The sequence below is a fragment of the Lathyrus oleraceus genome, chromosome 7 (assembly GCF_024323335.1).
Source record: "Lathyrus oleraceus cultivar Zhongwan6 chromosome 7, CAAS_Psat_ZW6_1.0, whole genome shotgun sequence".
NCBI classification, from domain to species: domain Eukaryota; kingdom Viridiplantae; phylum Streptophyta; class Magnoliopsida; order Fabales; family Fabaceae; genus Lathyrus; species Lathyrus oleraceus.
In genome coordinates, this window is record NC_066585.1 from 465,387,022 (window position 1) to 465,411,892 (window position 24,871).

Genomic DNA, 24,871 nt, shown 5'->3' on the forward strand with positions numbered 1-24,871 from the left:
CATCAACATGTTTGCTTCCCGTCTATTCATGCATCTGAGCAGAACCATATAGAAGTTTCTCTTGTACAAAACATCACCATTCAAGTAGAAATTTCCGGTTAATCTTCTCAAAGTCTTCTTATCTTTCAAAGATGCCCCAGACGGGTAAATATGACTTTGGAGGAAACACTTGATGTCATAATACAACGGCTTCTCAGCCTTGACTTCTTCAACCACAAACACATGAGTTGGCCTATCAAGACGCATCACAGTCAAATTAGGAACCTCATTCCAATACTTCACTACAATCATTGACGTCAATGTTGCAAGAGCATCTGGCATCCGGTTTTCATCTCGAGGGATATGATGAAACTCAACCTTTGTAAAGAAAGTTGAAATCCTCCTTGCATAATCTCTATAGGGTATCAAACCGGGTTAATTCGTCTCCCATTCACCTTTTATTTGATTCACCACCAAAGGTGAATCACCATAGACATCCAAATACTTGATTCTGAGATCAATGGCCTCTTCAATCCCCATAATGCAAGCTTTATACTCTGCCATATTATTTGTACACTTGAAAGTCAATCTAGTTGTAAATAGAAAATGCGTTCCTTGAGGAGTAATGATTACTGCCCCAATGCCATTACCATACTGATTAACAACTCCATCAAATACCATGCCCCAACGGGAACCAGGTTTTGGCCCTTCTTCAAGCAACGGTTCATCACAATCTTTCATATATAAGTACAAGATCGCTTCATCAGGAAAATCATACTGCACTGACTGATAATCTTCAATCAGTTGGTGAGCCAAATGGTAAGTCAAGACACTACCTTTGATAGCTTTTTGAGATTAGTATTCAATATCATACTTTGATAACAACATCTGCCAATGGGAAATCCTCCCAGTTAAAGCAGGCTTCTCAAAAATGTACTTGATTGGATCCATTTTGGATATCAACTTAGTAGTATGATTCAACATATACTGACGCAGACGCTTAGTAGCCCAAGCCAATGCGCAACAAGTCTTTTCAAGCATAGAATACCGAGTCTCATAGTCGGTGAACTTATTACTGAGGTAGTAAATTGCAAATTCTTTCTTTCCAGTCTTCTCTTGCTGACCAAGAACACAACCCATACTCTCTTCAAGCACAGTCAAATACATGATCAACGGTCTTCCTTCAATAGGCGGAGACAGAAATGGAGGTTCAAGTAGATATTCTTTGATACTGTCAAAAGCTTTCTAGAAATCCTCAGTCCAATCATAAGACTGGTCTTTCTGAAGAAGCTTGAATATAGGCACACATGTGGCAGTCATGTGTGAAATGAATCTTAAGATATAATTCAAGCGGCTGAGAAAACCTCTAACTTGCTTCTCAGTTTTGGGTGCAGGAATCTCTTGTATTGCTTTGACCTTGGTAGGATCAACTTCAATACCCTTCTCGCTGACAATAAAGCCCAACAATGTACCAGAACGGACACCGAATGTACACTTATTGGGATTCAAGTGGAGTTTGTACTTCCTCAAACGCTGGAATAGCTTCAACAAATGCTCGACATGCTCTTCTTCATCAATGGATTAGAAATCATATCATCAACATAGACTTCAATCTCTTTATGCATCATATCATGAAAAAGAGTAGTCATTGCTCTATGGTAAGTTACACCAACATTCTTCAAACCGAAAGGCATCACTCTATAACAGAATGTTCCCCAAGGTGTAATGAATATGGTCTTATCCATATCTTCGAGTGCCATCTTAATCCGATTATATCCAGAAAATCTGTCCATAAACGAAAAGACTTTGAATTTAGCTATATTGTCTACCAGCATATCAATGTATGGTAGAGGGAAATCATCTTTCGGACTGGCTTTATTCAAATCTCTATAATCAACGCACATGCGTACTTTTCTATCTTTATTCGGCACAATCACAATATTGGCCACCCACTACGGATACTCAGCAATAACAAGGAAACCAACAACAATCTGCTTTTGCACTTCTTCTTTGATTTTCACTGCCACTTTGGCTTGACTGGTGGGCATTCTGGCTTCAAAGGCAATTTATGCTCCACAATCTCAGAATCCAACCCAGGCATATCTTGATAGGACCAAGCAAACACATCTGAATACTCTCGGAGAAGATTAACCAATCCCTTCTTAACTTCAGGACATAATCGAGATCTAATCTTGACCTCTTTCATGTCATCCTCGGAACCCAAGTTGACTAGTTCAATCTGCTCTTTGAACAACTGAATGGCTAAGAAGACGAGACAATTCATCACTTACTTCTTCATCACTTTCCTCCTCAGCCTCAAACACAGGGAATTCAAAATTTGGAGAAGGAGAAGGATCATTGTATTCAATGGGGTTAGAGACCAACCTGCATAATGATTTGATATTTTGATTTTAGAGAAGTGACTTTGTGACCAAATATTATGCAGATGGACAATTATATTATTTATTTATGTTTTTTGTGATTACCATTTTCAGAATAAAGCAAAAATTAAAAATGAAACATCATAGATGTGGATGAATAAAATTATATTTTATTGATGATCGAATTGAAAATGCCCAACAATGTTCACTTCTCCCTTAGGCATAGGAGAAGGATTTTCAAAAACAAATAAAAGCAATTACTTAGATCGATGCACAATAACAGGAATATCAACAACGGTCTAATTGTTGCAAGCCTTTCCACGCGTCATAAAATTGGTCCAGTCTTCCTCTCCATCATCCTCTAGCACGGAAGCTAAGTGTTGTTCATTTCCATGAATGAACCCTCCGCTACGGAAGATGAGTTGTACATATTCAGATCTGACTGCTGACGAACCTTGTTGGAAACCCAAACCGGCTCTACTCTTCTTATCGGAGACCTCTACCATCTGGCCCCACTGATCAGACTGACCATCTTCAACAATCTTCCTTGCATCTTTGAAGGAGGACATGGGTGCCGCAACTTTCTTTTCAACATCAATAGATAAGGCTTGGAACGGAGTTCCAACCTCATCCTCAGCTTCAATATAAGAGAAAGATGACAGGTGGATGACCAACAACGCCTTCTCCCCGCCAACAATAACTAGCTTCCCATTCTTGACAAACTTGAGCTTCTGATGTAACGTGGATGTAACAGCTCCCGCCTCGTGAACCCATGGCCTTCCCAATAGACAACTATAGGCCGGGTGGATATCCATTTCTTGAAAAGTAATTTGGAAGTCACTCGAACCTATCTTCACTAGAAGGTTCACTTATCCAATCACAGTCTTGCGTGAGCTGTCGGAAGCTTTGACGATCATGCCACTATATCTTATAGGCGCTCCTTGGTATGGCAACTTGGAGACAGTCGACTTTGGTAATACATTTAAAGAAGATCCAGTGTCTACTAACACATTTGACAATGCATCCTCCTTACAGTTCATTGAAATGTGCAGAGCCAAGTTATGATTCCTACCCTCTTCAGAGAGTTCTTCATCACAAAAGCTGAGGTTGTTGCAGGAAGTGATGTTAGCCACAATATGATCGAATTGATCCACCGTAGCATCATGTTCCATATATGCTTGTTCAAGAACTTTCTGTGGTGCTTCTCTATGCACTTCTGAATTCATCAACATAGACAATATTAAAATCTTTGAGGGGGTTTGGAGCAACTGCTCCACCACGTTAAATTCAATTTTCTTAATTAGCCTGAACACTCCATCATCTTCATTAGGCTTCAAGCCGTTGGATTCACCAGACTGACACCTTGGAGCACTAACATATTCTACTACAGGCACATCCACCTTCTCATTGACAGTCGAATCATCTATATTCTTTGGGAACACCGGCCCAAACACACGACCACTATGGGTCACCATAGTAACATCAATAATGCTTACAATAGAACTGGTTATAGGTAACGGGACCTCTTGACCCTTCTCCAACATGGTTGCATTATACTGATACGGAACAGCTTTATCGGATGTATACCGGATTGATCCCGCTAACCGTATAACCAACGGAGATACCGATCTGTTGTTGCCGTTGTTAATGTTGCTGCTATCATATTGAATAACCACTCTCTCAGGAGTTTTAAAAACTGGTACTATTACATTAACATTGTCATCTTTATGACCAAATTGAACAATCTGAATCAAACCTTCATCCATCAACCGCTGGATGTCCCTTTTCACAACCATACAACCTCTAGGATTGACACTGCAAATAGCACAACCATCATGGTCATGCTCACAATTGCTCACAAAGTAAATATCCTTGTGCATCGTCACCAAGGAACTTCTTATGAAACGTACATCGAATACCTTGAACTCCACTGGACAGCTGTCCACCATATTAACAAATGAATTCCTATGGGCAAGCAATGGATTAGCTTTAACGTTCGGTGCTCGATCCTCAAAGGACACCATTCCATTCTTTACCAGCTTCTAAACTTCATACTTCAGGGGATAACAATTTTCTATGTCATGGCCAGGGGCTCCTTGACAAAAAGCGCAGTGGAGTTCTAGTTTATACCACCATGGAAGTGGTTCGGGAATTTGTGGAGGATTTCTTGGTTGTAACAGGAATTCAGCATATGTCATCGGAATTGGGTCAAAAGAGACCTTCTTCCTCTCAAAATTTTGTTGTTGATGATTGTTGGTATTGTTGTTGTTGTAGGTGTTTGTTCGTTGTTGTGGTTGCTGTTGTTGACGTTGTTGTTGTTGAATTGGTGTTGACTGATTTGCTGAAAATACCGGAATGACTGATGATACTTGATGATGATGTTGACGGGGTGGTTGATTTCTTCTTACCTGAGGCCTCTTTTGCCTCCTAACTGAAACTGCATTAGCTTCCTCTCCTTCTTCTTGCTAAAATTGTTGTCATATCTCTTGTTGGGTGATGCCTCCTCTCTAGACAACCGTCCTTCTCAGACACCTTCTTCGAGCCTCATCCCCATTTTTACCATTTCGGTAAAGTCACTTGGGGCACTGGCAATCATCCGCTCATAGTAAAATGAGCTCAGGGTCTTAATAAAAATCTTAGTCATCTCCTTTTCCTCTAAAGGAGGGGTAATCTGAGCAGCAAGCTCTCTCCATCATTGAGCATACTCCTTGAATGTATCCTTATCCTTCTGAGACAATGACCTTAACTGGTCTCTATCAGGAGCCATATCATCATTATACTTATACTGCTTCACGAATGCTTCACCCAAATCATTGAACGTGTGGATGCTTACACTACCCAATCCCATGTACCACCTTCGAGCGGCACCGGTCAGACTGTCTTGAAAATAATGGATCAACAGCTAATCATTATCCGTTTGAGTAGACATATTTCTGGCGTACATCACCAAATGATTGAGTGGACAAGTATTACCTTTGTATTTCTCAAAGTTAGGCACTTTGAATTTCACCAGAATCTTCACATTTGGAACCAAACATAGTTCCACAACACTCTTCCCAAACAAGTCTTTACCCCTCAAAGTTTTCAACTCCTTACACAACTCAAGGAATTAGTCCTTCATCTCATCCATCTTTTCATACACATCAGGGCCCTCAGATGGCTCAAAATGATATATGGTGTCTTCTACACGAGGCAAGGTATGCACAACAAGCGGCAACACAAATATGACTGAGCTAGATGCCGGCATGGAAGCAAAGGTAGGCACAAAGCCTTCAGGCACAAAGTTAGGTGGCATTCCCCACGGGAATCCGGCAGGCATGTTGGGTGCAAAATGAGCAGCAGTTGCACCTCGGAAATGAAAGTCCTCTGAGGAGGAGGAGTTGCAGGTGTTGGAGAAGACTCGCTCTGAGCATCTAGGACTGACTCCATCATGGCAGTCAGACGAGAAATATCATCCTTTAGGTCTTTGTTCTCTTATTCAAGATGCTATATAATCTTCAGATGATTGGCACGAGTATTGTATCGATGAGTTAGCTTTGCTGAAGCACAGAAGAAACACCAATGAGACATCTGGAGAAAGAGAAACCTGTTATGCAAATGATGCATGAAATACAATGCTTGTTTATTTTTGTTTTCAAGGAACTTACTATGTTATTTGCAAATATATATATATATATATATATATATATATATATATATATATATATATATATATATATATATATATATATATATATATATATATATATATATATATATATATATATATATATATATATATATAACAATAATTGCAACAATTTGATATGACCATAAAAAATATCTTTTACTTATATAATTGGAAGGATTACACTGAGTACAATTTCAGAAACCAAAAATACAAAATACAAGAGAAAAGGAGACTAGTCATCCTAAGGATCCCTAACAACAACATCGAAAGATCTGGCGGCAGGAGCGTACTTCCTTCAAATGCGTCGAATCTCGATCTTAAAAGAAGCCTTCATCTGAGTCTAGTTGATCAACAATCTTCTTCCAAGAGACGGAAGACTGAGGCATACTAGAGGAAGATGAAACCTCTGGCTCACTATGTCTCTTTGTCACTCGGTCTTCAAGTATCTCAATAAGTGCATCTTTGTCCTTAGACTCAAGTTACAACTCCTCATGCTTTCTGCTTAAAGCATGGAAACGCTTTTCCCACATATCCTTCTCTTGCTTCATCTTGGTGAGTGTGTCTTCTAACTCCTCTACATCTTGGTTATGGAGAGTTAATGGCTCAACCACAACCATATACATAGGTCTCTCACAAGGATAAGGCATCTTCAACTCCAAAGCTCTCTTTTTCACCCAAAGAGTGTAAGCTTCCAAAGCTACATAATTACATGGACCAAGCTCGGATCTTCCTTTCCTATGCGCATTTTGCCAAGCATGCACAATCTTCTGCTTCAAATGTTGGGGATCTTTACCCTCTTGATAAAAAAGACCTTCTAACAAAGTGTTATTAGGTTTGTCTCTCAAGGGGAACCTAAGTTGACGACGAGCCAAAGCAGGGTTGTAGTTAATTCCTCCTTGTGTACCAATGAGAGGTACATTATAGAATTCACCATAACAATCAATAATCTCCAAACTGCTTAATGAAGGATCATACCAAACTATATCATCATTAATGAGAGACATAAGTCTCTGAGACCATCGTAGAGATTGTTTGTTCTCCATAAAAGCAGGTGTCTGAGGCAAGGGCGAAATAAATCACTTGTACAGAAGAGGAATGCAATAGAGAATCGTTCCACCACCCTTAGAATTCCTTAGATGCAAAGAGAAGTACATATCGCCCAACAAAGTAGGCACAGGATTCCCAATCAAGATAATCCTAATGGCGTTAACATCAACAAAACCATCAATGTTATGGAAAAAAGCTAATCCATAGATGAGCAACACAAAGATAGCTTGAAAAGCATCCACACTGCCGGCTTGAGCAAAGGTAGTAGCTTCCTTGATGAGGAATTCAGAAGTCAACCCAAACAATCCTCCTTTCTTCACCCAATGAGCCTCTATCTCAGAATTCTTCAAGTGAAGAGCTTCAGTAATAAGATGATATCTGGAAATCTCCTCCAATCCACTAAAAGGCACTTTTCTAGAGACAAGTATTCCCAAGAGATGGGCATACTCCTCAAACGTAGGCACAAGCTGATAATCAGGAAAAGTGAAGCAATGGTAGAGAGGGTATTAAAACTGAACCAATACACTCAGAAGTCCTTCAACTACATCAGCAGACAAGATAGACAGAAGCTTCCCATGACGTTGTTTGAAGTCCAAGGGATCTAATACAAAAGATGACAACTTCCTTAACTCTTTGAAGTTGGGACATCTGAAACTGTACTTCTTAGTGTTCCTTCGTCCATAATCCATGGTCTGAAAATATTTGCAAATAACACCTCAGTTCCTTGAAATTTTCCTGTGATGAATGTTATGATGCGCATGAATGCATGAATGCAACAATCACAAATAAAGGATGACACACAAGGTAATCAAACAAAGGTCAAGGGATGAATCAAGTCATTGTCAAGATCAATCATCCATTTTGGTGGATTATGGTTTACACCTTATCAACACCCAAGTTCCATCGATATTGACAAGATTTGATTGAATCAACCAAGAATCAAGGGTTTGTTGTGAGTCACGAGCATGGAGTCTGGGTAAGAACCATCCCCAAAGGAGTGAACTAAGTACAAAAACCTGTAGATCATGTTCTAAAAAGTTCCAAGAGTCTTAATTCCATCTATCAGATATTACAGGTTATGATGACTGGCTCATCAACCCATAATATTCTCAAGAGAAACTCGTCTGAGTGTAGTATCGCAAAACAACTGTTATCAAGTCTACACTGGAACAGTCTATGCACTACGTCCTAAATAGGCCAATAGGGGTTAAATATTCTACGGTCCTCAGCTTCCCGGACCCCAAATCAGAGATAGTAATGCCTAACCACAAATACTTGTGTGACGATCCTAAATCCAAAAGGGTCTCCACTGAGTGGATGGGTCTCAAGCCAAGTTGTTAAGGACTACTCCACACAAGTCGAACATGACTATACCATCCTCCTATCTTAATTGCACTCAAGTTCGGGTTAGAACTTATCTCACCACTCAGAGATCACCAAGCACAACAAGCAGATTATATCATACAAACAAATATACATACATCAAATATATACAATTATGTACACACAAATAATTAGGCTAAACCAACTGGAGACTACTCCCCAGCAGAGTCGCCACTTAATTTCTGTAGCGGTAAATTCATGACCATCAAGCTATGGATAAGCTAGACGTCAATAAAACCAGAGTCGCCACCACGCTTTTATTGTTTCCAAGGGAAAAGGGAAAAGTACTAACAAAACTCAAAAATAAGAATTTTTCAAATCACAACTAATAAAATGCCAGAGATTACAGGTAAGGAGGTTGGTTACACAGAGGGAAGGTGTTAGTTCCCAAAGTATCCTAGGTACTCCTAGGGAGCCCTTTTTTGTGTGCATATGTGTTTTTGTACAAATGATGTTTGCAAACAAATAGAATGGGGGGGGATGAGAAAAGAATTCATTAACTATATTTTTGTGTTTGACAAGACCTTCAGACTTGTGCCTACGTACCAACATAAAATGAGAGATCAAAACCTCGTAGTTCGTGGTATCATTTTCAAAGTGAGTGCATTGCTTTTAACATAAGTTTAAGTTTGAAAGGCACAAGGGCCTAAAAATGGTTTGAATGGGTATTAGCTCTTTTTAGCTTTTCAAATTTGAAGTCAAGTATAGTTAAGTTCATTTACAATGTTTGATTAAGAAAATGAGTTAAGAAAATGCAATGGCATAAGGCCAAAGTTTCTAGTTTGCAAAATGGTCAAAGTTTAGAAAAAACAAGCACAAGCAAAGAAGATTTTAAAAGGAGGGAGATATTTTGAAATTAAATAAATGGGGAGGATATGGAGAGACTAATCCTAAGCATAAACCTAAAAGTTAAGAGTTGAAAAGATCTGACCAATGGACCGCAATCCAATAGACAAGAATGTCATATAGAAACCCAAATTTTCCTTGGACTTTAGAATCACACAACAATCAATACACAAACAACAAGTTGAAGAGCAAGGCATCAAATAAAGATAGCCACATCCAAGCTTAACAATTCCATGATCTTCTTCAAGTTTTTCCCATGTAGTAGATGACTTCCAAGATGACATAAGTCACAAGTTCAAAATAGCAGCTTCACAATGATCATGTTGCAGATGAACTTAAATGGATCTTCAATGATGTATCAAATGAAGTTTCAATTCACAAGCATTTGGTTTCATGAAACTTGGCATTGGCCATGTCCTTTGCAAAGGGAGAGTTTCCTAAATTCTAAGTCCAATAGTCTCAGATCAAACCAACAGTCCACACAAGATGTTTTTTTAGGGTTTTTTGTTCTTATTATGTACATTAAGGTCAAAAGACCACACAAACAATCACAATATACACAATCACAATATAACAAAATATGGTCCATGTGGACAAAGTGAAAATGACATTAACATAAACAATTTGAATGGTATGAAACATGGCAAATGAATAAAGCTTAAAAATTAAGGTGCATTAAAAGTAAATGACTTGAAATTAAATGTTAGTTGTTAATGAGTTAGAAGTTAGTATTGCTTTTGCTTTTTGTTTTGTTTAAGTCATTCTTTAGAGAATACTCAACCCACTTGTCACAAGCATGGATCCTTGAACCAAGATATCTTCCATAGGAAGGAAAAAAGGCCAAGTTTCCACACAATACCATGAAAGAGGGGAGACTTACAATCTCACTAACTAGAATGTTATGACTTTTTGTGTCAAAATTTAGCGCTATGTTAAGCAATCGTAATTGGACTTATGTAGAAGTCACAACTATTTGAGGTCGGGCAATAGAATTTTGGTGTTAATGCATGTTAGAGACATAGTATGATGAACTATGCTCATGAAACATACCACACACAAAAAGAATATGCAAAGTGGGGGACCTAATCTCATTCATACTTATGTTGATTTTGCAATCAACTAGCCTTAGGATATGGAGACATTATAGGTCCATGACATGAATACATAAAGAATGAGAATGAGATGAAGAGGGAGGGGGGAATGGATCAAACACAAATTGGACAAAGGAGGACTTTTACCAAGTTAAGATCATTCATTCATTTTGGGAGATGGAATGTCCATTCCATCAATCCCCTAACTACAATGATCTTAACCTAACAAAGTCAAATCAACATTGACTAACGCCCAACAACACAAGTCAAACTCACAAAGTCAATTAAAATGGCTCTACACAATATATTTGGCATTTAATCAATTAAAAATATTTAAAATAATGCATTAAATTAAATTTGGTTGGTCAATTTCCTAAATCCTCATCAAAACACCAGAGAAATGGCCATGAGATTTATCATATGTCAAACAAGGTCAAAGGACCTTGGAGAAATTTTTTCAGAATTTTTGGAAACTTAAAAGTATTTTTAAACAATTAAAAATATTCAAAAATCAATTAAATCATGAAAAATATTAATAATGATCCAAAAAATAATTTTAAATCAGAAAATAAAAGAGGATTTTATTTTTTAAAAAATTGGTGAAACTCTCATATTTTTTGGATCAATATTAAATTTAAGATGAATTAATAAAAATAAAAGAAATAAAATGAAAATCAATTAAATCAAAAAAACATGGACCACTTGATCTCCGTTATTAATTGAGGTGGAAGATCAAGTGGTGGAGAATGTGTGTTCCAAGGTACACGCTACACAACTGATCATCACAAGCAACTTTCATGATTAAAACATTTTAAATTGATCCAATGGTTCATAACACATCCAGCGCATCGCCGAAGCCAAGTGTCGGTCATCTTCTCAGATGACCCTGACCGAACTGGTTCTCTCATCACCATCACATAAATGAAAAAGGAGGACATGATCTTAAACAAAAAATGGCGTAGATCATGAATATCACCTCAATTTAACCTAACTCCAAGTATATTAAGAGATACATGAAGTTGAATTTTGAGGTGTATGAACTGAGTTGCTTCGATTTGACCTCAAAGCAACTCAATCTTGTTGCCTACATTGGTAGGACTTCATACAACCAAATATCCAAGAGAATTGACGAGAATTGAGAGAGAATCAAAGAGAAGAAAAATCTGGAAAAATACCTTCAATGTTGTGCAGAAATGGATCTCTCTTGCTTCAAATCGTGCTTGATCTTGCTTATGGAGCTTGTAGAAGTAGATTAGGAATGGTGCAAGGCTTTGGATCCTAGAGTTCTTGAATCTCCAAACAGTGAGATTCAAACTCAAATTTCAAGTGAAATTTATCAGGTTTTCCTTTGAATTGTGAGGGCTTCAATGGTTGGAGGCAAAGCTGGCGCGCAAGGTCTTTCAAATTGATGCAAGGGACCTTTCTTTATAGCAAAATGTAAGTGATATTTGCACACTTGAAAATGCTTCCAAAATTGGCAATGTGAAGTGCACGCTTGCATGGGCATGTACAGGCTGTAGCGGGAAATTCATGATCATCAAGCTATTGACAAGCTAAAGATCAATTAACAAGAGTCGCCACCACGCTTTTATTTTTTCCAAGGGAAAAGGGAAAAGTACGAACAAAACCTAATAAGTAAGAAGTTTTCAAATAAAAACTAATAAAAATCAGAGATCACAGGTAAGGGGGTTGGTTACACAGAGGGAAGGTATTAGCACCCAAAGTGTCCTAGGTACTCCTAGGGAGCCCTTTTTGTGTGCATATGTATTTTGTACAAGGTGATGTTTACAAACAAATAGAATGGGGGGATGAGAAAAAAATTCATTAATTATATTTTTGTGTTTGACAAGACCTTCAGACTTGTGCCTACGTACCAACATAAAAATGAGGGATCAAAACCTCGTAGTTCATGCTACAAATTTCAAAATGGATGCATTGATTTTAACAAAATTTAAGTTTGAAAGGCACAAAGGCCTAAAGTGGTTTGAATGAGTTAATTCTTTTTGGATTTTTGAAAGTTTAAGACAAGTATAGTTAAGTTTATTCACACGTTTGATTTAAGAAAATAAGTTTGAAAATGCAATGGCATAAGGCCAAAGTTTCTATCTTTTTGCAAAAGTGGTCAAAGTTTAGAACAAAAATAGTTCACACAAAGAAGATTTTGAAAATGGAGGGAGAGATTTTGAAATTAAAGAAATGGGGAGAAGATGAAGAGACTACCCGATGCACAAACTTTAAAATTTTAGAGTTTAAAATATCTGACCAAATGGGTAGCAATCCAATAGACAAAAATGACAATAGAAATCCATGATTCCCTTGGACTTTTAGAATCAAGAAACACACAAATGCACAATTACATTATCTTAAAGAGAAAAGGCATCAAATAAAGATGGCCTCATCCAAGCTTATCCATTCCGTGATCTTCTTCAGAAATAGCCCATGTAACAGATGAATTCCACAAGTCACAGGTTCAAAATAACAGCTCCACAATGATCATATTATAGATGAATCTTAGAGAGATCTTCAAAGATGTATCAAATGAATTTCAAATTGCAAGCACTTAGTACTTCAACAAGTTGGCATTGGCCAGGTCCTTTAGCTTAGGGGGGTTTCCTAGATTCTAAGTCCATTTGCTCAAGATCAAACCAACAATCCACCCAAAAGTTTTTTAGGGTTTTTGTTTTCATTATGTACATTAATGGTCAAAGACCACACAAGCAAACAAAATAACACCAACAAAAATATTCACACAATATGGTCCAAATGGACAAAGTGAAAACTACATTAACATAAAGAATTAGAATGATATGTATAATGGCAAATGAAATAGAGTGCTAAATGTAAATTTCATTAAAGTAAAAGCTCGAAATTAAAAGTCAATAGTTAGTAAGTTAGAGGTTAGTTTTATTTTGCTTTTGCTTTTTCTTTTCAAGATATTCTTTGGAGAACACTCAACCCACTTATCACAAGCATGGATCCTTGAACCAAAACATCTTCCAAAGGAAGGAAAGAAGGCCAAGTTTCCACACAATACCATGAAAGAGGGGAGACTTACAATCTCACTAACTAGAATGCTTATGCCTTTTATGTCACAAATTTAGCGCTATGTTAAGCAATCGTAATTGGACTTATGTGGAATTCACAACTATTTGAGGTTGGACAATAGAATTTTGGTATTAATGCATGTTAGAGACATAGTATAATGGACTATGCTCATAAAACATACCACACACAAAAAAGAATATGCAAAAGGTGTGGCCTAATCTCATCCATACTCATGTCAATTTTTCAATCAACTAGCATTAGGACTTTGAGATGTCATAGGCCAAATGAAATGAATGAGTTAAGAAGAGGAATGAGATGAAGTGGGAAGGGTATGAATGAGATCACAAATTGGTCAAATGAGGACTTTTATTAAATTAATATCATTCATTCATTTTGGGAGATGGAATGTACATTCCATCAATCCCCTAAATCCAATGATATTAACTTGACAAAGTCAAATCAACCTTGACCAAGGCCCAACAACAAACAAGCAAACTCAATTAAGTCAATACAAATGGTCAAAAAAATTTAATTGGCATTTATTCAATTAAAAATAATAAAATAGTGCATTTAATTCAAAGATGTTTTGTCCAATTCCTAAAATCTCATCAAAACACCAAAGAAATGGCCATGAGATTTATCATAGGTCAAACAAGGTCAAAGGACCTTAGAGAAAAAATTTCATAATTTTTGGACATTTAAAAATATTTTTAAGCAATTAAAAACAAATGCAAAATCAATTAATTCATCAAAAATATTAATAATGATCCAAAAAATAATTTTAATTCAGAATATGGAGTATAAAAATATTTGAAATTTTTTGGTGAAAGTCCCATATTTTTTGGATCAATATTGGATTTAATATGAATTATTGAAGAAAATGCAATTAAAATAAAAATCAGAAAATTCTAAATTACGTGGACCATCAGATCTCTCTCATTAATTGAGGTGGCAAATCTGATGATCCAAAGCGCGCGTTCCACACGAGCCTTAGTCAACTGCTCTACACAAATGGTAATCAATACCAAAGCTCAGGATTAAAACGTGAGAGGAGGATCATGTGGTTCAGAGGTTGGCCAAGTCATCGCCGGAGCCAGAGCTCCGGACATCTTCTCCGGTGGACCTCACCGGACTGGTCAACATGAACCATCACCAAAAAGGAAAACAAGGACATGATCTTGAAGAAAAAATGGCCCTGAGCTCGAATCTAACCTCCATTCATTCCAATTCCAAATATATTGAGAGATACGTGTAATTGAAATTTGAGGTACATGAACTGAGTTGCTTCGGTTTGACCTCAAAGTAACTCAATCTTCTTGCCTACATTAGTAGGATTTCAGACAATTAAAGAATCAATAGAATTGAGAAAGAATTTAAGAGAATCGAAGAGTTTAAAATTTCTAAAAATCACCTTCAATGTAGGTCTGGATTCGATGGATCTTGATCTTGCTTATGCTTGGACTCACTCTACTTGCTTGCAGGAAGAGGATTGAATGGTTTAGAAGCAGTGGATTCCTGGAGAATTGAATTCCAAAATAGTGGAGATTCAAGCTCAAATTCAAAAGAATTTATCAGGCTTATCCTTTGAGAATTGAGGGTTTGCAATGGGGGATCAAAGCTGGCGCAATGGTGTCTGAATTTTTGAGCAATTGAAGCTCTATTTATAGCTGAATCATGTGATATTTGCACACTCTCTTTCACTTTTAAAATTTGGCAATTGTGATGTAATGCTGCATGGGTGCGCATAGGCCCATGTAATGATGGCTTGAAGTCCATAATTGAAGATCATATGTGTTGAAGTAGGCTTGGATTGCAAGGCACATGTACATTGATGTTTGAAGATTGATCCATGCCAAATGATATCAGCCTATTTAAGCCATGCGCAGCCTATGCATTTCTCATCCAAAATGAATGAATTTGAGCTCTTTGGAAAGGTGAGATCAAGAGGAATAACTTTTATGTTCAAGACTTTTTCATTTGGAGATTGGAACTTGGAGAAATTTGAGGTGGAAGTTTGGAAATATTTGACATATCAAAAATTTTCTAAGTGTCAAGCCATATGTCTCAATATTCCACCTTACTTAACTTTTTATATGAGCTTCAAATGAGAAAAGTGTCTTCATCAAAGTTGTATCTCTCTCAAATATATTCAAAATGGTTACCAATTTCATGTCATTTGGATTTGAAATGATAGAGTTATGCATTTTTGAAGTTTGGAAAAATCACTTGATCAATGGTATATGTCAAAAGTGACCTATAATGTAGCTTCATATCACATGCTCAAAAAAGTTGAATCAGCTCCCACTCCAAACATCAAAGTTGAAGTAGACACATTTAATTTAATTGTGAAACTTGGAAATATTTCATCTCATAAAAATTGAGCAAGTTATGGCCTTGGGAAGTTGACTTTCAAATTAGGGTTTAGACAAAATGACCTATAATGTTTCAACATAGAAAACGATATTCCAAGCAAAACTAGATCTAGGTATGAACATGAAAGTTGTTTATAATGTCATTCAGAGTAAGTTTTCTCTTGGAATAATTTTCATATGGTGAAAATTGTATGAGATAGGGTCTAAGGAGACCCAATTTTGATCAGATGAATTCATCTGGCCAACCACCATTAACCAACTTGCTAATTTCCAATTCTCTTGATTTTCTTGGCTCATGGTAGATCATATATGCTTAATATGATGAAATTTGGAGTGTCCCTTGAGAAATTTGATCAATTGGTGAGATAGCTTTTTGGAGAAGTTACTCAAGATACCCAGTGAAATTAGGGTTTCCAAGGCAAATCACCCTCAAACTCTTGAAGAAAACTTGATCAATATAACATGTAGTAATCAATGGGACTCATATATGATTCTTATAACCATTCTTGAATTAATTCTTGGTTTTGCTCTTTGTTCATGAGGGTCTCAAACCCTAAATGTAATCTTGATGAATCAATGAGATCATGCCCTACCTACAAAAGAGTTAGATAGATGCAAAGACATGTTTTTTTGGTATTTTCGTTAGTAAAAAGATAATATACAAGTATGATATAATCACAAAGTGCTTGGTGATGTATCCCAAAACAAACCCAATGAAGGAAGGGGTAAGGTGGATGCCAAGATATGATCTCAATGCTTATAATGAAATTGCATGAGGGATCTTAGGATCAAAATTGGGGTCTTACAGCTGCCCCTATTTAAGGACATTCTAACTGAGGAGGCGAAGGTTAAAAGCTTCGTGTCGACTTAGTAGAATGGGCTTAAATAACAACATATAGAAATGAATTTCGATCCATAAGAGACCTCATGATGCATATGATGTAAATGCAAAAGTTAATGCCCTGTGGGGAAATATTGCCACAAAGGAAAAAGAAATCAGAGAGACCGAAAGTCCGCAGGAGCATAATGCATTCTATGAGGAAAACTCGTTGGGGAGATAGAGACTCTGGGGGAAAAATGAGGTTAGGCGTAGGCCGGGCTACGACTTAAAACTACTGGGGGACTCGAGGGATTCCACACAAAATGGAAAGACTCGGTCGGGGAAACAAAACATCTGTAGGGGATACGAGTAAGTCAGGATAAAACTAAAGTACTCGACTCTTGCAGGGGAAAGCGATTTCACTAGAGAAATGCGCACTCAACTCAAGTGGGGAAGGAATAAACTTCAACACAGGAGGAGCAGAAATTTGTTGTCTACTACCGGTTACTGAGTAAGGAGATAATAAAGATCTGACAGAGAGAATATCCGTCATCGGTTAAGATAAACATATCAAGGATGACTCGCTGAGGATCTCCAGGAAGGAGTATCCATTACCTGTTACTGGGTAAGAATAACCTTGTTGGGGACAAACTGCAGAAAAAATAGGGTTTACAACTACTAGCTACTGGGCAGAAGACCAAGGATGAGAATATCCGTCATCGGTTAGGATGAACATATCAAGGATAAACTCGACAGGGAAGAAAATCCGTCACCAGTTAAAGTGAACATATCAAGGATAGACTTGCCTGGGAATGTCAAGGAGGATATCCGTCATCGATTAAGATGAACATATCAAGGATATACTAACTGAAGAAAAGGGTAATGATTACATCTATCGAAATCTGGATAGAAAACCGTCAAAGAGAGAATCCGTCACCGGTTAGGATGAACATATCAAGGATTAACTCTTCGAGGGGACAAAGTAGGATTTATAACTACCGGTTACTGGGTAGAAGACCAAATCAAAGAGAAAATCCGTCACCGGTAAAGATCAACATATCAAGGATAGACTCTGAAAAGGGGAGCCAAAATAGGAATTACATATATCAGTTACTGGATTGAATACCAAAGAAGAGAAAATTCGTCACCGATTAAAGTGAGCATATCAAGGATAGACTCCGCTCAGGGGAAAAAGTAGGATTTACAACTACCGGTTACTAGGTAGAAGACCAAAAGGAGAAGGAAATCCGTCATCGGTTAAGATGAACATATCAAGGATTAACTCTCTGAGGAACAAAATAGGGATTACAACTACCTTTTTACTGGATAGAAAACCAAAGAAGAGAATATATGTCACTGGTTAGAGTGAACATATCAAGGATAGACTCCAGCGGGGGGAAAAGAAAGATATTTGTCACCGGTTAGGATGAACATATCAAGGATATACTTCCAGGGGACTCCACTGAGGGAAAAAAGGTACTTTTTCCGGGTATTGGGCAAGAAGTAACAAACTGCAAACTAAGAAGAATATTACCAGTTACTGGGTGATAGACTCTTAGGGGACCAAAACATCTATCTAGGTAAGAGCTAGAAAGAAAACGATCAATCAAGACTCAACCCAATGAGGACATAACTTAAGGGGAGTAATTCCACCCAGAAAATTCATTGGAGAGGAAACTGAAATAACAATCTTCCACGAGGAAACAAACTCGGTGGGGAAACAGAGAAAGGTTAAAGTCTTTCTGCTTAAGGGGCTGACACTCTACAATTGAAGGAGGACAGACGCAAAATTTGGTATGGGGATAAAGTACTGCCATAACAGAGAATGAGAATCGCAAAAAAATCAAATATGAAGATGCAGGATATGCAAATCATGAACTTATATGAATGTATATGTATATGTATATATGATGATTATGTTCAAAAAAACGATCACAAAGGATACAGAGGTGTCACAAAGAAATTGAACCACTGGTACTGTTGGTGTAAGCCCTAGAGGCCAATACTTTTGGTACTTGTATCAAATTATTTATTAATAATAAAAGGCTTTTTCTCTATTATGTTTGTCTAATAAAGTCCCTAGAATAGATAGTCCGTTTAATGTATCAAGTGTGACTTAATCATGAGATCACATTAAACATAAGGACATTATTCTTAAAGTATCCATAGTCGAGCTTTATTGTGAAGTGGGATAACATTAAAGCATTAAGACTATTATGTATATAGACTGATGATCACATCTCATGGATCATGGATAAGGAGTTATCAAGTCTTAAACATATGTATGAATATTAAGAGTAATATTTATACTGGATTGACCCGCTATGAGAATACTATATAGAATATTATGCAAAGTGTCATAAGTTATTCTCAAGGTGATAATGGTGTATACCACCCTTCGACCTGAAACCACTATGGACCCTAGATGTAGAGTCGAGTGCCTTATTGCTGATCAAACATTGTTCGTAACTGGATGACCATAAAGACAGTTGATGGGTACTCCATGAAGCATGCTAAGGGACATGAGTGACCTAGGTGGAATTTGCCCATCCTGCGTAACAGGATAAATGTCTATGGGCCTAATATTGAACTGGACAAGGATGAGAAGGTTTATGTCTTGTGTTCAATATAGACATAAAGGCAAAAGGGTAATTGAACACATAAGTATTATCACAAAAGGATTTGTCAGATCACATGACATTTTTGTGTCTTGAGTAGAAGTGATGTGTTGCTAGATACCGCTCATTGTTTATTATGTTAAATACGTGATTTAATATAATTGTCAATGCCGCGAAGACCTACAGGGTCACACACAAAAGGACGGATTGATGAGAGATAGAGTAACTAAGGAACACCGTAAGGTACAGTGCACTTAAGTGAATTGTAGAACATCGTAAGGTACGATGTACTTAAGTAGAATACGAAATATGGTAAGGTACCACACGCTTAAGTGATTTTGGCATATTATAAGATATGGGCCACATACACTTAAGTGGGCTTTTTTAGCTTATAGCCCACACAAGTGGTTCTATAAATAGAACCCTTGTGTAGAAGCATTTGAGAAGTTGTAATTTCGTTTCTCTCTCTCTCTCTCACACACACTCAAAGCCTTCATTCGTAGCAGCTAGCACTGAGATTGAAGGAATCCGTTTGTGTGGACTGAGTAGAGGCGTTGTCATCGTTCAACGTTCGTGATCGCTCCGTAGATATGCATCAAAGGTTACAATCGCCACAAGAGGTAACGATTCTATCACTGATCATGCACATTCGTAAGGATCACTAAAGGAGAAATTTTAAATTTCGCTGCGTTTTGGATCGCTCTTCTTCTTCAGTGGTATCAGAGCCACTTACGAAACCATGCATCTGATAGCTGTTTATTTTATGTATTTTTTGTATTAATATGATTAAAAGACATAATGAATCAAAGAATAAATGAGTAATTAAATTTGGCATCATGTGTGTGCGATATGGATGATTGATGTTGACTATGCTTCAGAATCCGACATTAGTATGGTGATGCAGCGATACATTGATCGACCATAGGTTATGCAATTGAGATCGATCATGTTATAATATGATATAAGTAATCCTGATGCAAAATACGGTATATATGATATACAGTTTCTGTTTTGTTCATTCAAACACTTAATGGTTGTTTTCCTTTGAGCGATCAATGGTCGTTTGCTTCTTAATCCGACATTAGTATGGTGAAGCAATGACATGTTGATCAATCATAATGAATCAACAATCGAGGTGTGTTTGACGATCTGAAATTGGTGCATTAGGGTTAATGACGGCACAAGGGTTGTGTTGTCAAAGATTTATGCGATTAGGGTTGTGACTGCGCAAGAGTTGTGCTTTAAAGTATCAAGTGTTGATGCAAAAAACGACATAGATTACAAATGAATTGTTCATTAAAAATTTTGGCCAGGGGCGCTGCCCCTTCAACCCCGCAAGGGGGCGCTTCCCCCTTGACCCCCGTTCGATGATCGGTCAGCGGAACCACCGTCCGTTGATCGGTCATCGGAACCCCCATCCCGCTGACCGGGTAGTGGACCCCCGGCTAACTCTGCATAGTGTGATCGGTCGCCGAAATTTAATTTGCTTTTAATTAATTAAAATAATTAAAATTAATAATAATAATGTCTTTATTATTGTCTTGTGGTGATCGGTTATGGCCTTAGTTTTCCTTTATTTTGTTTTGGATTTTTAAAATACGACCTGCATGTCGTGCCTCTCTTTTAATCTCTTAATGTAATTTCTTTTCTCATCTCACTCCCTCGTATGTAAAACGAGTTTATTTTATGTAATGTGATGTTATGAAGAAAGAGAAGAATTCAATATCAAAGGAAGACAACCTTGAAGATCTTGCTTGGAGAAGCTTAGATCGTTATTAGGTTAGCTTAGATTCTCTCATTGGCTTGGGAGAACAATTGCGCTAGGGGCTATAACTGTTTCATTATGTATGTTGATGCATGTGAATGTATGTTGATGAATGTGAGAGACGATTTATATGATAAATAAGCCGGTGAGATCAGAATAATTGCAAATTCCCTCTAATTAAATATTAAGTTTATGCTTTCCAAGTTTTAGCACTCATCAAGACTAGTATCGGATAATGTAGGTTTCGCCTATGCGAGGTGCATGTTCTATATTAGTAAGGCGCGATGGGATAATTGTAATATCTAATTGTTAAAACAATGGGTCAAACTTAACTAAACAAATTATAATAAGATTATATATGTTTAGAAGCAAGAGTTGGAAATGATTCATGTGATGGATTGGAATAAGGAGTTATTCACCCAACTAAAATATTCGAGAGTTGTATTAGATACAATTGGAAGGAGTTCCTACCTAAATAACCTAGTTTTGTGTAATCCGCCTACGCGGCGTTAAAACAAAGTGAAATGTCGATCTCGACCCACTAGAAAATCTTCCAACGGGATTTTCCGAATCAAATGGTGAAGGTCATTTGTTTTGAGTAAAATAGTGGGAGAATATTTAATTAAAGGCCTAATTAAATATGTTATTGATACTTATATTTTCATTATTTTCATGTAGATTACCATGACAATAAACACCTCTAGCAAAATTTTGCGATCAATCCTTGACAAGGAAAAATTGTCTGGGACAAATTTTCTGGATTGGCACTGAAATCTGAGGATTATTCTCAAACATGATAGAAAGCTATATGTCTTGGAGAAACCTGTTCCTGAAGAGGAACCTCCTAGTTCTGCACCTAAGGAAGAAAGAGATGCTTATAAGAAGCATGTCGATGATGCCAATGAAACTTCTTGTCTCATGCTAGCTACCACGAACTCAAAGTTGCAAAAGCAACATGAGAACATGGCAGCGTTCGATATGATCGAACACCTGAAGATGCTCTATCAAGAGCAAGCAAGGCATGAAAGGTTTAATGTTTCAAAAGCCTTTTTTCAAGGCAAGTTAGCTAAGGGAGCTCCAGTAGGTCCCCATGTGCTCAAGATGATTGGGTATGTGGAAAACCTTCAGAAGTTGGGTTTTCCCCTCGGAAAGGAACTTGCGACTGATTTGATCTTGCAATCGTTGCCAAATAGATTCAGTCAATTTGTCCTAAATTTCAATATGAATGATATGGACAAATCTCTTCCTGAACTGCTAGCCTTGTTAAGAACCGCTGAGCAGAATCTGAAGTCAAAAGTGAAATTATGGTATCAGATATGAGATGTTGAAGGTAATGTCACGACACTAGTATCTGAATAATACAAACAGGATAAAAGATAAAGAACAGTAATGCAAGAGACACAAGCAATTGTTAACCCAGTTCGTTGCAAACTCACCTACATCTGAGGGCTACCAAGCCAGGAAGGAAATCCACTAAAATAGAATCATTTCAAAGACTCTCAGTAAACAACACAAGTTACAGTCTTTTTCACCTAATCTCTACCTGTGTGACTTCTACCTAAGAAGTCTTAGATATGAGATCCCACTCACTCCTCCTCAATCACACCAGTGATATAAAACAAGAATTACAATGAAAAGAAGGCACTCTTCAAAGACACACACTTGATCTTACTTAACATCTTCAATCAAGTAGACACACACTCATGCTTAAAAGCTTATAGTGACAAATTACAACTAAAAAATCAGACCAATTCAATCATCTATGAATGAATTGAATGGCTTACAATTCCACGACCACACAAGACTAAAACCCTTATTCTCTCTCAATATTTCATTCGTTATTTCTTGTGTATCAAATCAGGTTTTCTATTTCCTTTTTATAGAAGCATTTGGCTGGGCTTGGACATCATAAAACCCTAAAACTATTTTCCATTCATATCTTCTCATGACAGTTGATTAGATCTCTTTGGATAATAAGTTAATCTCGTTGTAATTACCGATTGATAGCGTGTTTAATCATATCTTCAATCATAAATAGATTTGCATTAAAAACCCAATCACAGAATACATAACATTCAGACTGAATATTCTGTATACAGATGTCATGACATCGGGTCTGACATCTTAGTAAAAATCCTGCATAATCACATTTTAAACATCCAACAGGTACATGATATCTTATGTTAAGACACCACATGTGACAACTTGTGAACACTCTAGGTTTTACCAAAATTACTGCCAACACTTAGAACCAACAAACTCCCCCTTTGGCAAATTTTGGCTAAAACATATATCAGTCCATTTGTTCATAAGAAAAAAACATATCAATAGTTAAGCAGCAGCAGAAGCAATAACCATACAATTACCAACTATAATAGCAACTAGTAATAAACACACAATAAACACATAGCTGCTTCTTCTCCCCCTAAGTTTGTTCAACATAGACATCTCCTTCAACAACTACAACACCTGTAACATTCAGAATCACACAGACATCTCCTTCAACAACAACAACACCAGTAACATTCAGAATCACACTCTGACATCTCCTTCAACATCTGTAACATTTATAATCACATTCTGACATCTCCTTCAACATCACCTGTACAACATAGAACATTATTTTGTTCAACATCAACTATCATCTATTTAGCCTAGCTAGCTACTTCAGCTCATAATAACTGCAGCTCTCCACATCTTAACTGCATCTCTCCACATATTAATTTCTCCCCCTTTTTAGTCAAAATAGACCAAAGTCACCAATTAGACAAAATAAATGTCAATCAGTCCAGCAGAGAATGTCACAAAGGATGTTATAACATATAAAATGTTAAAACAAAATGTCAGATGGTACAGAACCATAATTATACACGGCTACAGTAGCTGAGATAATCAGAAATCCAGAGAACTCATAAAGAGCCCAAAAATTTAATCATGGCATCAAAAAGGACTGCCAAAAAAAAACTACAAACAGAAAACAGAAAACATCCAAGCATCCAAGCATCCAAAGCATAATTAAAACAGGGGGACCATCATCACCACAACTTAGTCTGAGGAGGTAGCATCTTCATCACCTTCGGATCCAGAACTGCCACTAGATTGATCTTGAGAATCAGACCTCTCACTTGAGGTGTGGGCATCTGTTTCCTTGGCTTCCCCAACCTTATCCATCTCTTCTTTCTCCAAGCTACTAATTAGAACCTCTAAAGCCTCTTTCCTAGCCTTAGCCACCCTAATCCCAGTTTCCAACTCCTTATAGGTTTCTTTCAGTTGAGCAATCAGGCCACCTTGAGAGGATGGCTTCTTCATTGCAGATGTCATGACAATGTCATTGACATGACTGCCTTCAAATAACTTGTAATGAATTGACAATGGAGGCTTCCTTCTACTGGGGATATCACTGGTGCTTAAAATACCAGGTTGCTGACTTAGAATTATCCCACAAATGATTGAGGGAAAGGCAATTGGCAGCTTCACTGCATTAGTGGAAGCATGTCTAACAGTTTGTTCAAACATGAACCTTCCATAATCAAAGTTGAGCCTGGTTCCAATAGCATATATTATCCTTCCAAGAGCACTAGAGATTGTTGAGATGTGGTTTGTTGGTACCCAGTTGGCTGACCCTATCTTATGCAAGATAGCATATTTTATAGTTAATTTGCCAGCCGAGAGATGCTTTTTGCTTGGCCATTCATTGACTTGACCAACAGTGATTGTCCTACAGACTTCATTGTCTGTGGCCTCTTATTCAACAACTCCTTTTGTTCCTCTTCCTAGGAACTTATTGATTACAATTGGGGAGAACCTTACACACGTTCCTCTCACAAACACCTTGCAAAATTCTTTGTTGTTCT